General features: G+C 48.2%; 1 protein-coding gene across 3 annotated transcripts in view; it reads left to right on the plus strand.

Annotated features, from left to right (window-relative positions):
* Positions 1-14,199, plus strand: part of LOC148757619 (uncharacterized) — a 99,787-nt gene that overhangs the window by 23,665 nt on the left and 61,923 nt on the right. Inside the window, exon 4 of one of the 3 annotated variants that reach the window (XR_016021659.1) lies at positions 561-9,560. The exons of the other annotated variants lie outside the window; for them this stretch is intronic. The gene's annotated coding sequence lies outside the window, so the exon portion shown is untranslated. Of the gene's footprint in view, positions 1-560; positions 9,561-14,199 lie in introns of those variants that run through there. 3 annotated transcript variants of the gene reach the window in all.

Consider the following 14,199-nt stretch of genomic DNA (forward strand, 5'->3'; position numbering starts at 1 on the left):
TGGCAGATGGAGGCAGCTGACCTCTGCTGTGACAAGGCCCTGCTTCTCTGTACCTGACGCCCACGGTGGAGTCTCCTCTGAAAAGCCTCCTGTACGCAGCGTGGCCACATCGGTGCCATCGCAGGTGGCACAGGCCGGCTCTGCCCTTATGAGTGACCTGGCCCAGGCACGGTCCTTCTAGCCTCCTCTGCTTGTTTTGCTGAATTCTGCTGGGAAAACTGTTTTCCATGCCCTCCCTTGTGGCCCTGGGCTTGTGTTCCATTTCAGCACCAGCGTACCCAGAAACTCCCCACGGCTCCCCTGGAAGCTTAGCAGCCCCCTTCTGAATGGGCTACACCCTGTGTGGATGTATTGACATTTCAGGGGATTTGGGAAGACAGGAAAATGCACGTGTTCAGTCGCCAGCTTTGGCGGGAAGCCATCCACCGTTCCAGGGTCACCAGTGACGAGAGGACCCCTGGGGGTCACAGCCACGGCGCTGGAATGTGGTCTCCAGGAAGGGGTGGGTCTCTTGTTTGTTCTTGACTCCACTTGGTCTGTTCTCCCGTCGTCCCCTGCAGCTTTTCCAAAGTTACGTCAGGACAGCCCCGCCTCAGGCATCGGTGCTGTGGGAAGCCGTTCACTGGGACACAGGCAGTAGCTGGACGCAGGGATCAGGTGGGCTCTGTCTCTTTCTCACATGTGCTTGTGCTATCGTCACATCCAAGGTCTTCTTGATGGGAAAGAAGTCAGAGGAAGTTGTGCAGGTGTCACCTGCTAGACATTAGCCGGCCCCTGAGGATAAGGGGCCCCTTTGTCTTAATTATCTCTGACCTGCATTGTCCCCCCCCAAGGCTAAACTCATTGAAGTCTTTGGCCTTCCTTTCCGGCATTACTCTTGGAGGTCTGGCCACACCCCAAGTTTGCTCGTGTTGTTTCCCTCTGCTCCTGTTCTCTGTGCCTGGCCCTTTAAAGCCTGAGTGTTGGCAACAGCTCCCTGTGCAGTGGCCATGGCTCAGGGGCATTGGCTCAGAGGAGGAGTGAGTCACTGGTGATGCAGTGCCCCCCCCCTTTCCTGGAGAATGTGCAGCTGAGCCTCTCACACAGGGTCCCCTGCTCAGGGCACTCGTCCGTCACCTGAGGCCCTGCTCTAGTAACTCTTCCGGGCTCTTGCGCATCACCAGCAAGCCCCCTTTCCTTGGCTTCCTTAAGACTATGCTCCTAATGCCTCGCCTCCTTTCTGACCTCAGCCTCTGCTGCAGCGGCTTCTTTCTTCTGTCCACCAAACTGAAGAACCGTCGCCATGACTCACTCTACATTTATATAGAGAAACGAGGAAGCATGACAAAATGTGTGTTGTTTAGTTCCATATAGGTGCAAGTTCCTTGTCTTCAAGGATTTGTTCTGTGACAGCTAACAGTCAGCTTGCATGATGCACAAAGATTGTTTACCGTTGTCCTAAAAACGCTCTGGGGATTTTCCTAGCAATTTCTACTTTCCTGAAAGCCTTTTATTTCCTTATCTTAACCTTTTGCCCCTATATACATGCAAACTCCTGTCTCCTTACTGTCTGTACAGAAGAAGGGTATGTTTTAGAGCAAGTTCAAAGAGATCTCTAAGTGGAAAAGGTCACACTGATAGGACTCAAGAGTAGATGAGCGAAGTGGACGCCAGTGGAACAATGTCATCACTGTTAGAATTAAGGAAACACTGCAAAAGGAGCTGGTGTTGGTTCACCAGGAGCTCCTGACAGTAGTGCCGTGTTTCCCTGAAAATATGACCTACCCCGAAAATAAGCCCCAGTTAAGATCTCAGCCAGATGGACGCATTTAGTATGTTATGACGATGTTCTATAAGAAGACGACATGACTGTAATTGAATAAATGTAGATTGTTATACACGAAAAAATAAGACATCCCCTGAAAAAAAGCCCTAATGGAGCAAAAATTATTGTAAGATCTGGTCTTATTTTCAGGGAAACACGGTAAGTGCTGGGGTAGAGCTGTACTTTCCTGCCCGTGTTTACTGTCACGATTGTAACACGAGTATGTCTAGCTTTCTGTAACGAGCTCCTTAAGATTAAGTGCATGCCCTTGAGAGGAGGTGTGCTTCCTCCTGCCACATTGTAGGTATTGAGTGAACTTTCATATAAAAATAAAAGCACATATAGACCCAAAATATTTAATCACATTTTTTTTTTTTTACAATTCCAGCAGTAAAGTAAAAAAAGGATTATCAATATAAAAGAAGAAACCATAAGGAAGGTTGTCTATAGACAAGTCCATGATTATATGAGGAGTGATAAAAAATTAAGGTGAACGTTTAAATTTTTAAAAATTTATTACGGTAAAACACACATTGCCATTAATCCCCCTTGCTTCGAACACACTTATCCCATCGTTCTAGCTGCTCTCTGAAGCAGTTCTGGAAGTCCTCTTTTGTGAGTGTCTTTACTTCTTCCTCCATCATGACAATGCTCCATGTCACACATCGCTTCTAGTATAAGGCAGTTTCTGTAAAATAAAAACATTACGGTGTGTCCTCATCCATCTTATTCACTGGGTCTGGTACTGTGTGACGTCTGGCTCTTCCCCAAAGTCAAAATGATTCAGGACATCGAGGCAGCCACGACAGCACAATTAAAGACACTCACGAAAGAGGACTTCCAGAGCTGCTTCAGAAAGGGGCAAGAATGATTGGGCAAGAGTGTTCAAAGCGAGGGGGAGTACTTTGAGGGGGATTAATGTCAATGTGTCTTACTGTAATAAATTTTTATGTAAACATTCAGTGTATTTTTTGATCGTACCTCGTCAATGTTCATTAAGTTCTATTTAGATTTTTCTTCTGTTTTTTCTTGTTTATCCTAATCCCTTAGACAATAGCAGCATAGCAACTGAATGTATTTTGTTGTTGAAGCTGCAACATACACAGAAAATCAAAACATGGCAGATCATGAATGAAACAAAATTTGGGGAAATGTTTACTCTAAATATAATATTGTGAACTATGTCTCCAGAGACATTCCGATGGACCTTCTTACCATCATATTTAGGATATGGAAGGCCTTTTATTAAAAATCCCAAAGAAAAGATTCCATTATTCCCCTTTGGGGAAAAAAAAATCCAGGGTATTAACTTAATTGTGTAAAAGTTCTTCCATCCCCCGTCTTACATGGTGGAATTTCCTCCTTTCTCTTTGGAAGTAGAAAGAATCTGGTTATTAACTTCTGTAAGTATTTAAGATTATCTTCAGAGAAAGGGAGAATAGTGAATAGAATCACATTCTTGAGCCACAGTTCAATACAATCATTTGCCCGTAAAACTATTTCCTTGTTTGAAGTAAGAACCTCTGATTTATTACTTACAAGGCACAGGAGTAAGTTGTCACATTTTCACTTCAAATATAAGAATTACTGCACACTGGGATGGACTGAATTCATATTGACATCTGTGGACAAGACTAACGAGACATCAGAATAATAAATGATTAGCCCTGTGAATAAGCATGTTGAAATTATGTATTGTTTTTCCCTGTTGCGGTTATGAGCTAGAGCTTGCTTACCTGTAAAAATCACAATGTGCATTGTGTTTCATGGGATGGGGTAAAAGAAGGTTCCAAACACAGTATGTTGGGGGGTCAACTCTCACAACACCCCTGGTAGAAAAGCATGACCACCCCCATTTTTACTGAAGAATGAAGTCATTCCCGGGGAGCATAATCAAGTAGTGGAAAGAGGATTTCGACTCATCATCTTGCCTCTAGACTGTATAGGCTTTTTCTCCCGGGCCTTCTTCCTTCCCTCCTTTTCAGTTTTGTTTCCTTCTTACTCGACACGTCATTTCCAGTTCTGAGGCAAAGCATCGGTACAGATAGGTTCACAGCCACTTGCTGATCAGCGATGGGTGGTTCCCTGTTCCCTCTTTTGAGTAGCCCCAAAACTGAGGAGGAGGGGTGCTCTGACCAGCCTTTCCTGTTACACAGCCTTTCCTCTCCCCCGGACCTGAGGAACTCCCAGACAGACTTGAGGAGCTGCCAGCGCTCTCTCCTTTCTTCGCCTTTCTCCTCCCTTTCTCTGTGCTGGCATTGGATGTATCTGCAGACACCCTTGCGGGCACACTGTTTTTAGTGTGCCCAGTTACAGTTTTGTTTTCTTAATTTCCAAACACATAAAAGTGCCCTCTTAACTGTTGGAAGTGTACAGTAATGTTAACTGTATTCACGCTGCTGTGGAATGGGTCTTTAGAACCTTTCCTTCTTGCAAACCCGAAACCCTGTACATGTCAAACAGCTCCCCATTTCACCCGCCCCCCGGTCCCTGGCAACTACCTTCTACTTTCTGTTTCCATGACTTTGACTACTCTTGTTATCTCATGTAAGGGGAAACATACGCTATTTGTTCCTTTTGTGACTGGCTTTTTAACTCAGCACAGTGTCCACATGTTGTAGCGTGTGATAGAATTTCCTTTTCTAAAGCTGAATATTCTGTTGTATGTATTTTATGTACCACATTTTCTTTATATATTCATGGATCAGTGGATGTTCGGCTGTTTCCACCTCTTGGCTACTGGGAATAAAGCTGATGACCAAGGATGTGGAAATACCTTTTTGAGATCCTGCTTTAAATTCTTTTGGATAAACACCCAGAAGTGGGATCTCTGGATCATGTGGCAGCTCTCGTTTTAGTCTTTTGAGGCCTCCATAGTGTTTTTCGTAGCGGCTGCACCATTTTACAATCCCACTAGCAGTGTGCGCGGGTTTGATTTTTCTACATCTTTGCCAGTATTTCCTATTTTCTTTTTTTTGATAGTGGCTCATTGTGGTTTTGATTTGCATTTCTCTAATAATTAGTGAATATGGCCTTTTAAAGAAATGGGAAAAGCTTTATTTTTACGACCGAGTGTGTATTATGTGCTTAGCACTGTGTCAAGTACTTTGCATGCAACAGCTCAGGACTTTGAACAACCATCTGTGACCGAAGTGGTGTTACCCCTACTTTGCACATGAGGAAACTGTCAATCAGAGTTTAAGTAATTTTCCCAAGAACAGAGAGTTGCTAAATGGTGCAGCCAGAGTTCAAAACCAGGCCTGACACCAAAGCTCAGTAACCCTTGAGCAGTTCTCTCCCGCCCTTTTTCTTTCACTCCTGCAGTGTTTGGTGACTAACCCACACCCCTGCACAAAGGAAAAGAAGAGTGACGCTGGTTAAGTGCCCATTTTGAGCCGGACATGTTGCTCAAGCTTTCAGAGATGCAGCGTGCATGTGCTTTGCAGGGAAGTGAAAGAGGGAAGTCCTTGCCTTTTCCACATACAGGCAGTTACTCCCCTTGCGATGGACACTGCCCTGCCCTCCCAGAGCACAGCATGTGCTTAGTGCTTTGCAGATGGAATTTTGAGCTCATTGGTCTGACCTTTCCAGGATTTCACAATGAATATAGTCACCGTGAATATATTCACAGTCATGCTTACTACTTAAGGTGCTTTCTTAAGGGCCTTTTGTAATGCACTTCCTCGTGGACTATTACAGCTTCTTCAACTCAGCTGTTAAGTTTTCTCTCTGCAAAACCCTTTAAACTCATCTCATTTCTCCTGACCATGAACACTCCTCGGCGTCCTCTCATGACAATTATTCACTCAGTTTCCAACAGAGGATTGTCATGTCTTCTGGCTGCTGGAGACAGAGCAGTGTCTCGGAGACAGATAGGGCCTCTTTTTCCATGGAGCCTATTGTATTGTTGGAGGAGAGGATCATACAAAGCAAACAAACTTTTAGGTTTCATCAGTACTATGATATCGTCAGACAGGGAGATGGGACAGAGGCGTCTCGGGCAGTGGGTTGGGGCCAGAGGGCTTCTGTGTCACCGTGCTAATGAAAGACTTCTGAGCACTGAAGCTGAGACCCGAAAGCTGGGGACTGAGCAGTCCAGGAGGCGAGAGGTCCATGCTGGAAGACAGACAGACCGATAGCTGGAGACCAGAGGGACAGGAGACGAGCTTGTAGAAACTGTCAGGGCCTGTGGGCAGACTAAGGAATTTGTATTATAGTTTGTTAAATAAGAGAGTGAAATGTGCTTTATTTGTCTGAAGTCAGTCTCCACCCCGTCTCATGGTGACATCTGGCGTCTACACCTCAGTACAAGTTACCTGTCTTTGCACAGTATCTCCTCCTGTTTCCTCTCCCCTTCCTCACTGTCCCTTTTCCCCATTTCCCTGACCACACGGAAAATTCCTGTTCATGAAAACCCACTAGAGCACCTTTGCGCTGGCGGCCCTCCCAGCCTGCTGAGCCCAGGCCATGCCCCCTGCATGCAGGCCGCCTTTGGGCCTCGTGCCACTGCTGTCGTGCTGGCCGTGCCCTCTGTCACTGTGGTTACTTGATGTCTCCCCCTCTGTACAGTGCAAGGCCGCCTTCCTTTTCTCATTTAATCTCCGGGGGCTCTGTTGGTTGCTGTGCGTGCATTCTGTTGCACTCAACGGGCACTTGCTGCATCACTTTTACCCAACTTTGACGCCACGTGCAGAGAGGGAGGACCTTCCCAGGCCAGCTCTGCACCCCTTCACGCTGTGGTAGCCCCACCCCAGGCCCTTCTTCCTTTGCACTAGCAGTCGTCTTCTGACTACCTCCAAATGAAACCTGCTTTTGTTCTGAGGCACAGGTTCTTTGAGGACAGACCTGAGTCTTGCTGGTCCCTGCCACCAGGCAAGGGACATAGCCAATACTGAAAGGCGGTGATAATTATGAGGTGCACATTCTTAAAGCAGAGATCGCCGGTGTTTTCCAAAAACAGGCGACATCGGTAGAAAAGGTAGCGCAGTCCTCCGTTTACAGTGTTTGCCAGGAGCAGCTATTTTTCAATCGGAAAGTGTATTTTCATCTTTGCAACAGTTCATAGAAACAAATCTTCATATATGAAAAGCTGGATAAGATGGAAACCTTGGGCCTGTACATTAGAAAAACACCAATCACCTCTTTAGTACTTGCTCAGAGCGGGCTGTGTACGTTCTGCTCAGTCGCCAGTGATGTGGTGTGAGCTCAGATGCAAGTGCGTGGAGACGCGTCTTCCCGGCAAGAAGGGCCAGAGATGTACATCAACAGATATAAGTCTTTGTCTTTTATTTTTGTTTTGAACACATGGACAGCCATGATGGGAAGTGAGGGGTTCAGCCAAATGAATGTCCACACTGTCCCCTTTCGTGGGTAGAAGACAGCCAGCTGCAGGCCTTCTGGGCACAGAGGGGAGCTCAGCATCCCTGTGGCCTCTTCCTCCCCCACCTGAGATGCCTAAAGCGAGAAAGAGCAGGTGTAACCAGAACGGGCGCTACTGTAACCCGTGCACAGGCGGGGCAGGCAGAGTGGCCACCACGGTACTTAGGCTGGCATCCCTCCCGTCCCGCAAGTCAGGTCACAGACTGAGCTCTTGCAGCCCTGAAAGGAGCTCATGAAGAGCAGAGGTAGCCTTGCTCCCCAGCTGCCCATCAAAGGGGCTGAGGGCCGAGGACGTAAGACGCCCCGCGTTGGTTCAGATCCACGTCCTGCCTATGTCTGGTCAGTGTCTGGCTGGGGGCCTCGGGTCCCTCGCAGATTAAGTAGCTGTACGATGCTGTTCTCCCTTGGGGCTCAGCGAGACCCGGGCCCTGGGACCCCTCACATGAGCGCTGCGCGAGACGTGTGGAAGTGAGTGGGACAGAGGACTTGCTGCAGTGACAGCTTCTGTGGGGAAGAGCAGGAGCCATGTGGACGTGGGGACCGAGCCCGTGTTGAGCGCGCACGAAGGAGACTGAGCAATGTCTGAAGAATGCGTTTTCACTGTCATCAGCTCCAGGCTCTGCACACACGGCACTGGCGTGTCCACTGTAAACGTGCATGGCAGGAAAGGGAGCTCAGTGGACACATACTGAGGTCCTTCTCTCTGATTACCCCAGAAAAATCAGAGAGCGCACCAGGACAAGGCAGTAGCAGGGGAACCCCGTGTGTGTCATCCCTGTGGGAGTGAGGAGAGGGCGGGCGGAGGGCGGGCCGGCCACGTGCTGCCAGCTGAGGTCTGACACAAGCACTCATCAAGGCCTCCAGGAGAAAGTGGGGAAACGGGCCAGACCTCGTCTCTCCCTGGACAGCAGCTGACCTCGGTCACAGCTGGCAAGAGGAGGAGGGGAGGGGCTGGAGGCGGGAGCGGGGCTGAATCCCGAGGTCCCTTTGGATGAGTTTACTGAACTCACAGTAAAGCAGCAGCAGTTTCACAGCGTTTGTCATGAGCAAAACGATGATTACCATTTCAGTAATAGTAGACTCAAATGATCGGAACTGCCCCATCCTTACCTTTCAGCACCCCAACTTAGAAACACTTACGGGAGACTTTCCAGCACCCTGGCCCCGAACCCCGTGGTCTCCCTGCATGGGTTTGCTGGGCAGCGCTCTGGTTGCCCCCATTCTTCCTTCCAGCCAGATGTGGGGCAGCTGGATCCCGAGGGGTCTGAAGCAGGTGGGGTGGGGGTGTTGGGGTGGGCCTGCCGGCGCCTTTCCACAGGGGTGCTCTGCTTGGCAGCCGCTCGCCGGTAGCTGTGTGCCTTCCCATATCCTGCAAGATGGGGTCCATTTTAAGTGGGTTGTACTTAGGTGTGACCAAACTGAGCCCCAGTTTACGTCTGAAGTCCCTGAAAGGGGTTCGTGGTGAAAACAAGCCCGGGTGGCCCCGTGAAGGTGTGGCCGGTGCGTACGCACAGATGGGGCTCCCCTTTCTGCGCCCCAGGAACATCCACAGCCACGCTTTGGCCCTCTGACCCCGGGCAGGGGGGATGGGCGAGTTCGGTCTCTCCAAGCCAGACCTGGCCTCCGTGATAAGCCTTAGCCCTGAGCAGGGCCAGGAACCTTACCCCTGGATGCCGGGTGGCGGGGGTGGTGGGAGGGTAAGAAAACTCCCTGGGAAGCTACCGGTTATTTTTAGCAATGATCTCAGGGGACAGAGATTTGGAATGGACTCGGTGCCACTTAGGAAGTTGACAAACTACAGACGACATCGAACTTGGTCCTGTGATGATGAGCCTGTGGTTCACGTAGAGAAGCTCAGTGAACTCGAACGTAGCTAATGAAAGCCTGAAAGAAAAGGAATTCATACCTGTTTGCAAACCTTTCTCTAGATTCGGTTCCCCTTGGCACCCAATGCCAGATTTACGAAGGCTCATCAGGTCAGACCCTCCTGCCATGTCAGGCCTCAAAATACCTCTCTTCCTCCTTTTTTTTTCTTGATTTCCGGGAAGTTAGAATGTAACAGTGTAGCTGTGTGGAATCAGATGTAGGGATGTCTAATCTGGAGTGTTTCCAAAGGTGGAAATAAAAGGTGTGTAAAGGAAAGGAGTGGTCAGCCCAAGTGTTAGCATGTTGTGGACACGCCCAACCCTGCCAGCAGCTTCCCCGCCAGCTCCTTGCATGGCTGGTGTGGACACAGTGCTGGCCGGCCAGTTAGCTGGGGTCCTGGAGCAGTGCCAGTGCCGGCAGCGTGGCTGGAAGTCCCGTCTGGTCGCTGTTGCCTCACCTACTCCACAGGTTGGCTTTTAAAATAGACGTTTATGTTTGTGTGTTGTCTTCCTCTCCCTCCAGAATACAAATCCCAGTGAAATGTATCTTTCCATCGCATCTCTGCTCCCTGACACGTGGTCCGTGCTCACTCACGACTTCTGGAACGAATGGACAGTACATGTCATTCCCGTGCCTTGTCAGGGAAAGGGCACATCAGCAAGAAGCCCAGAAACCTGACAGTGTGGGTGATGCTCTCTGAGGCCATTGTGGCTTTTCTTGGCCGACTATGCCCAGGACGTGAGCCACGCTGCTACTTTTCTTTCTCCTGCTGCTGCTCCATTGGTGCTGTCTGCTATCTTTTCCAGTGAAAGACTTCTCCAATCTCAAGAGGCAGGCTGGCTTTTGGTACAGGGGGTAGGACATGCCATGCCTACCGAAAGGACATTTTCCTTTAAGACGCGCTGTGTTCACCACAATGCATTCATCAATACTGCGTTTCTTCCCTGTTAATGCACGAAATATTTTATTTCTGAATTTCAAATATTTAAGGAAATGTTTTTGAATAGCTGTCATCGAAGTGAAGGATAATTATGGCCAAATCTGAGTTTGCCTGGAAGCAAACATTCAAACAGTTTTCTCTGAGTCCCTGAAAACAGTCTGTATTTATGAGGCTCTGAAATTCCTTCACCCAGACCAGACATACCACACAAATCACTGAAAACTCATTGTTAATGAGAAACAAATCACAGCAGTAAGAAGATTTTCAAAACAGTATAGGAACAGTATAGAAATAGTACAGAAAACGGCATAGTTCTTTTCTTTTACGAAGAGAAAATTTTATTCACAATAGCCCAGATAGTGAAACAACCTAAATGTTCAGCAACAGATGAATAGATAAACAAGTGTATGTATATAACAATGGAATATTACTCAGCCATAGAAAGGACATCTTACCACTTGTGACAACCTGGATGGACCTTGAGGGCATGATGCTAAGTGACATAAGTCAGACAGAGAAAGACAAATACTGCATGCACTCATATGTGAAATCTTAAAAAAAAAAAAAAAAGAAAGATCAAATTCATAGAGTCAGAGCAGAAAGGTGGTTGCCAGGGGCAGAGGGGTGGCAGAAATAGGGAGAGGCTGGTAAAGGGTACAGACTTTCAGCTTTAAAATGAAGACGGTCTTAGGATCCAGTGTAAAACATGGTGAGAACACTGTACTGTAAGATTGACATTTGCTAAGAGAGTAGAACTTAAATGTTCACACCAAGAAAAATAAATAAAGAAAATAAATATTGGAAAACAAAGAAGAATTAAGGTCTGACAGCCTATGCAAAGCCTAGGTTCCCTCTCTGGGTTACAGGAGGGCCCAGTATATGAGCTGCTCAGTTTTGTCTTCATATGATAACTCATATAGGAGCACAAGGTCCAGAGAACTGAGATTAATTTCTGACTGATGAAGTGTGGGAAAGTAAATCCATGTTCCACTCTCTGTGTCCTTTCTGAACAATCAGAACACCTGGTCATTAAGCCGCACTCTCAGTCCTAACACCTCATAAATCAGTAAAGAACCATGTCTTTGAAAGTTCAAGAAAGGTTTCACGGAGCATGTGCATTAGGTATGCCACTTGGTTTTTAAGAAAAATGATGAGAAATTCCAGAAAGAAAAGGTATAACCCCTGATATTTTTCCTTCTGTTCAGACAAAGAGCTATGTTGCTGTGACTGGTAACTGATAAAAAGAGTCACACTTCCTCCTCCTGGGGAAAACCCAGGCCTGCCCCTGCCCCTTCTGGTTGGAAAATGTCATCAGCAGAGTCAGCTTAGTCCTGTGGCACAGGAGAGGTATGTGAGTAGCTGAAGTGGGGTTGTCTGCTCAGGCCGGACCAGAGCAAGACGCAGGTTCTGCCCAGGTCATGGGGGTGGCCAGGGGTCATTTCTGTCTTAGAGGAACAGACTTAGGGAGCAGGGCTTGTGGTTTGGGACAGGAAATGCAAAAGAAAGGGATATGGTTTTCCCCGTGGGAAAGTATTTTGGTTAGAGAAGCATCTTACCAGCGTGAAGAGCATTGTCAGGTGGTTTCCTTAGGAATCAGTCCTCCCTGAGCTGAGGCACCCACCTCCTGTTTCTTTCTAGGGGCTTCAGCACAATCTTAGCCCCCCCGCTGGACTCAGAAAAGCTGATCTCCTGTAACGGCTGCTAACGTGGCTGCTAACGTTTTACTCTCCAGTGGTCTATGAGCAGTATCTCCTTGATCGTCCTTTGGCAGAAGTGTTATCTCAGTAAAGGGGCATTCCTTCATCAACCGTCACCCATGACCATGCAACGTATTCAAAAGAGAACTGAGAAAAAAATGGAGCTTTTCAGAATTCCTCTCTGGTTTTCCACTGGAAATCAGCATCTCCTTTGACTCATGTAGATTTTTTTTTTTAATGAAGACTGAGTTGTCACAAATGACATTCTACTTTTAAAATTTCCTGTTATAGCTCCAGAATTATGACTAACTTAAGAAATTTTAAATAACTTAGCCATATCTGACAAGTGTGTATTGCAGGAAGAGAAGGCGTGATGTGCAGGCTGTTTATCTGTTATCCTTTGGAAATCCACGTCTGTTGACTTGATCTCAGCAGAGTGTCATTTATCCAGTCTCCTCCTTTTTCATTCCTGGTGAACTCAACTTTCACAGTTTTCAGTGTTGTCTGCCTGCCCTCTTACATGCTTGACTGTCAGCGTCACTTATCCAGCTCATATTTCTCTGGTCACAGACTTGTACCTGACATTTTGGACTTCTGATGGCAATAATCTCAAACTTAATGTTCCCCAAACGGAACTCTTGGTATTTTTCATCCCAAAGCTGGTTGTGCCCAGTTTCTTCTATCTCAGAGAATAATATTATTCAACCACATTTGAGAGCTAAAACCGTGGGGCTTGTCTTGATCCCTCTTTCTAACCCAACCCTAACCCCACCCCCATATTTTCGTAGCCAACATGTGGACACGTCTTGTTTGATCCCCAACATGTATCGCGACTCTGCCACTTCTCTCCCACTCCACTGCCGAGGCCCCAGTCAGACAGGCAGGACTGTTAGAGCGGCCGTGGGGTCTGAGGGAGCAGCACTGTCTGCTCTTGGGGATTTCTTTGTGAGCACAGTGGGGTGTTTCAGGTGAGAGGGGCCTGCCTTGGAAATACCAGCTGCGTGTTTAAGCTGACATGGTTACCGGTGAGAGACGCTGTTGGTCTGAAGCATGGCAGTGCCATGGGGATGGACAAAGTTGTCAGCCTGGAAGCAGACACTTGACAGGACTAGGAATTAGGTGGCTGTGAGTGGGGGGGTCGGGAGTGGAGGGGAGAGCAGGCTGTGGGCGGTGCTGCAGGGAGGGTGGGGGGCCCATCTGGAATGTGCACTTTCCTGTGGGGCAGTGGAGTAGGCAGGGCTGTGACCTGAGCCCTGGGAGTCACTGTCTAGAGGAGCAGCATGGGCGGGGCTGAGGCCAGTTGGAGGAAGTGTGGAGTAAGAAGGCAGGGCCTTCGGTAAGAATGACACCTACAGACACTTGGCCAGGGGAGGACCAAACGGCGGTGGTGTCACAGAGGGAAGAGCCCACCGGCGGAGGAGAGCGTGGTCAGCGCGTGAGATGGGAAAAGCGCTAGAAAGCTCCTTGGGCTTAGATGCCTGCAGGCTGTGTCAGCCGTTTTGGCGAGAGTCATTTCCGGGGAGCGGTCAGACAGAAGCCAGATCCAGGGGGCTGGGGTGTGAATGACAGGGCAAGCGGCGCTGTGGACAGCACTTCCGGAAGTGTGGCCGTCATGTGCGCCAGCTGCGGTGGCCGTGGCCATCGGTACAAACTCATAGGGAACTTGCCAGTACTCCCAGCGTTTAATCGAAGTTCAACTTCTAGGCGAGTGCCATCGTACTTAACACGTGTGCAAAAGTGCATAGACCTTTCCACATTGTTTCTATAGCAGAATGTTGGAAAAATTAACATTTCCTTCAGCAGGAAACCGAATGAATGTTGGCATGTCTCCATAATGGAATAGCATCTGATGGTGTAAAGTAATGATATACATTTATGTGGACCAACGTAGAAATGTTTAAGAGCAGGTTCTAGGGCAGTATGTGTAGTTTATGGAAAAACAGAATCTGGAAACCTAACACCAGGCTGATTTTGTTGGAGGTTAGGCAGTATGTGGGACTTTCACTTAGTATATGGCATGTGACTGTAAGTTGTCATTTTTACCTGGCTGTAATAGAAAGAGGAAGCAGACAGAGAGAGGTGGCTGCAGAGGGAAGAAACCTTGCTGAAATGCGAGAGTCCGAGCGGGTTTAGTGTTGCTTGATGGAGCCTGCAGAGGCCAGGCCTGGGGTGTCTTGGGGGCACTGGACGAGCCGGGAGAACCTCTCAGGAGGAGGGCACCCCTGTGCCAGCACAGGGAGACAGTGGTTTCGGTTCAGTTACCAAGAGTTGTGAGTTTCCGCCCAAAAGGATAGAGGATCATTAAGTGATGTCCTCTGTTATTTTTATCAGGTAATATCCGAGTTTCCACTGTTTGTTGTTTATAGGCAGCATGTCTCCTCCATGTCTGACCCTGGGACTTCCGGTGCCCTTTAGGGGTCCGTGATGTCAAACCTGTACTCACTGTAATTCCAAGGTGCTGCTGCGTTTCTGACTCTCTCATAGGCGAACCGCAGAGCTTTCCCGCGGCTGTG

Source organism: Rhinolophus sinicus, chromosome 7 (genome assembly GCF_057876585.1).
Source record: "Rhinolophus sinicus isolate RSI-liver-muscle chromosome 7, RSI-T2T, whole genome shotgun sequence".
Classification (NCBI taxonomy): Eukaryota; Metazoa; Chordata; class Mammalia; order Chiroptera; family Rhinolophidae; genus Rhinolophus; species Rhinolophus sinicus.